Source organism: Nicotiana sylvestris, chromosome 10 (genome assembly GCF_000393655.2).
Source record: "Nicotiana sylvestris chromosome 10, ASM39365v2, whole genome shotgun sequence".
Lineage (NCBI taxonomy): Eukaryota > Viridiplantae > Streptophyta > Magnoliopsida > Solanales > Solanaceae > Nicotiana > Nicotiana sylvestris.
Window position 1 is genome coordinate 32,865,607 of NC_091066.1, and position 3,284 is coordinate 32,868,890.

The window sequence follows — 3,284 nt, forward strand, 5'->3', positions numbered from 1 at the left end:
TGAGATCAACTAATCTTTATCCGATAAAGACGATCACATAAATATTGATCTAACCGGATTACTAATGTTCAAATTAATAATCCTATAATCAAGAACAAATTTAGATTAAATTATAAGAAACTTTACTCTCATTATCATGATCTCCATCACGATGACAAGTCTCAAAATTTAATCAAGGACCTTATCAAATTAATCAAGAAGTTAATAACAATGATAAAAGAATATCAAATGCCATATATTTTATATCAAATGACGTTCACAAAAATATATTCAAATCATCAAATATGATATTGGATCTAGGACATATCTACTATCTCTAACAATATTACCCAAAAAAATTAAAAGGAATAGTTATGATAACCTTTCTAAAACATATGAATATCAACAATCAGATAAATTCCAAAGTGTTCCTTCTGTATATGGACAAACCTACCAAGAAGCAGAAATTTATTGGGACAGACAGACCAGCAAGATATCAATAGCATAATTCAGATTCAGTGCCATACATCATTTATTACCATAATTTAGTCTTGGAATACACAATCTGGGTATGGAGCTATGGGGTCCAAAGACTTTATCTCCAATTCCAAATTAATGTTTACTTTATTTTTCAAGTGACTTCGGGCTATTGTCTAGAAAATGATACTTTTTATATTAACATATATCAATATTTAATTATAGTGAAGCGGTGTCTGATGACACCACTTGCTCAAGACGTACAGCTATGCCACCAGCATAATTATTAAAGGGAAAAATCATTATTAACTGCAGAAAGTTTAGCGAAACTTTCTAAGTTTTCATTACCTGCGTTTCACCTAAGCTTATTATTAATTAACTTATTGAAAATAGCTTATATGTAAAGTATTGATAAGCATTTTGCTTAAAATAATTTTTACAACTAAGCAGCTAAATAAATAATTAGATTGAAGTGTCGAAATTGATAATAAGCAATAGTTGTGTTTGTTAATTAAAAAAAAGTGTTGATAAGATGATGTTGTTTAAGATGCCCGTAATATTGTTTGCAAAAAGTATAAGAAAAATGTCCAAATTTACTTATATCTGTCTATCTATCTATTTATCTATACTATATTAAAAGCACGAATGCCGTTAGCGAAATATCGTTCGTCTTTTTTACCCTTTAAAAACATATTTCATACTAGACAAAATAGTAATTTAACTATTCCCTATTATTTAGAAATAATTATTTAATTATTTCACTAATATTTAGTACTTAGAAATCAACTAAACTTTATGTATTGAATCCTTCCTCACTTAAAATAGGTAAGACAACATATTTGTAGAAGGAAGGTAACCGCCGAAAGAATTAAAGTTCCGCCTACTTAGAATTCTTTTTAGGTTATTTTATGTAGTGATGTATAACCAATTATTTTTTATAATTTTATTATTTTAGTAAAAACAATTTAATCGACATAGAATAAATAGAAAACTACATATAAAGTTGTGACGATCCGGCTAGCCGTTTCATGAGTTTTCGTTCCGTTTTCCCCATTTCTGCTTCTTTATGCTTCGTTATCCGTGTTTTAGGTGGTCGAGTTGAGAAGTTTGCATTCAGAGGGGATTTGGTAAGAAATGAGACACTTAGTCTCTTTTAAGAAGATTTAAATTGGAAAAGTCAACCAGATGTTGATTTATGAGTTAGAGGGCTCGGATGTGAGTTCCGATGGTTCAGTTAGCTTCGGGAGGTGATTTATGACTTAGGAGTGTGATCGGAATTGGTTTTGAAGGTTCGGTGTAGAATTAGGCTTGAATTGGCGAAGTTAGTATTTTGGCGATTTCCGGTTGATAAGCGAGATTTTGATCCGAGGGTCAGAATGGAATTCCAAGAGTTGCTGTAGCTTCGTTATGTTATTTTTGATGTGTGTGCAAAATTTCAGGTCATTCGGACGTGGTTTGGTTGGATTTTTGATCCAAAGCGTATTTCGGAAGTTTTTAGAAAATTTAGGCTTGAATTCGATGTGAATTGATGGATTTGGTGTTGTTTGAGGTGTTTTGATAATTGGAACAAGTTTGAATGAGGTTTTAGGATGTGTTGGTGCTTATGGTTGAGGTCCTGGGGGCCTCGGGTGAATTTCGGATGGTCAATCGGACCATTTTTGGCTTTGAGAAGTTGCAGATTTGTTGTTCAGGTGTTTCAGAGATTTTGGCCTTCGCGATCGCGTAGATTGTGTCGCGATCGCGTAGGAGGAATTTGGAAGGCAGGAATTTAAGACTTCGCGTTTGCGTTTGAGGCATCGCATTCGCGTAAGGCTGTGAGATGGTTCTTCGTGTTCGCATGAAGCTTCCCGCGTTCGCGTATAAGGATTTGTGGTTCAGGGGTCATTGCTCTTCGAGTTCGCAGCTGAGGTCTCGCGTTCGCATAGTTTGGAAAAGGGAAACATCGCGTTCGCAGTGTAAGGTCGCATTCGCGAGCCCTTGGTCGCGATCGCGTAGAAGGAAATCTGGTCAAGATAAATTTGTGCATAGCGAACGCGAGTGTTTGACCGCGTTCGCGAAGAAGGAATATCAGAACTGGGCAGAAAGTTTATAAGTTATTTCATCCGCGATTTTGAGCCATTTTTTCTCCATAGCTGAGTATTTTGAGAGCTTTTTGAAGTTGATTAAAGAGGGATTCAAGGAGAATTGATTGGAGATAAGATTTCTGAACCTAAAACGTGATTCTATTGTGAAATTAACCTAGAAATTCATGGAATTTAAGCTAAAAATGGAAGAACTAGGGCTTGAGATTTTGAACTTTTGAGTTGGGATTTGAAGGGCCATTTGAGGTCGGAATTGAGAAACTTTGGTATGTATGAACTCGTGGGGTGATAAGGAATCTAATGATGTGAAAATTTCTGAGTTTCGAGAAGTGGGCTCGGGGCTCGGGTTTTGCTAATTTCGGAATTTTTGATATTTTTCGATTGTTTTCGCTTGGGCTTTGCTCCCTTAGCATATTGTGATGTATTCGTTCTGATTTTAAATAGATTCGACGCGCGTGGAGTCCGATTTGAGGGGCAAGGGCGTCGCGAGCTAGAGTTGTAGCCGGTTCGAGGTGAGTAATGATTGAAAATGATGTTCTGAGGGTTTGAAACCCCGGATTGTACATCGTAGTGCTATATTGAGGTGAGGCACACGCTTGATGACGAGCGTGAGGTCGTGTAATATTGGGGATTGTGACTTGGTCCGTCCCCCGATCGATGATTTTACCGCGTATTTGATTGGAACTTATTTGTTATCATCATGATTTGGGCTGATTGCCATATTTGGGCTTCGTGCCAACTATTTGA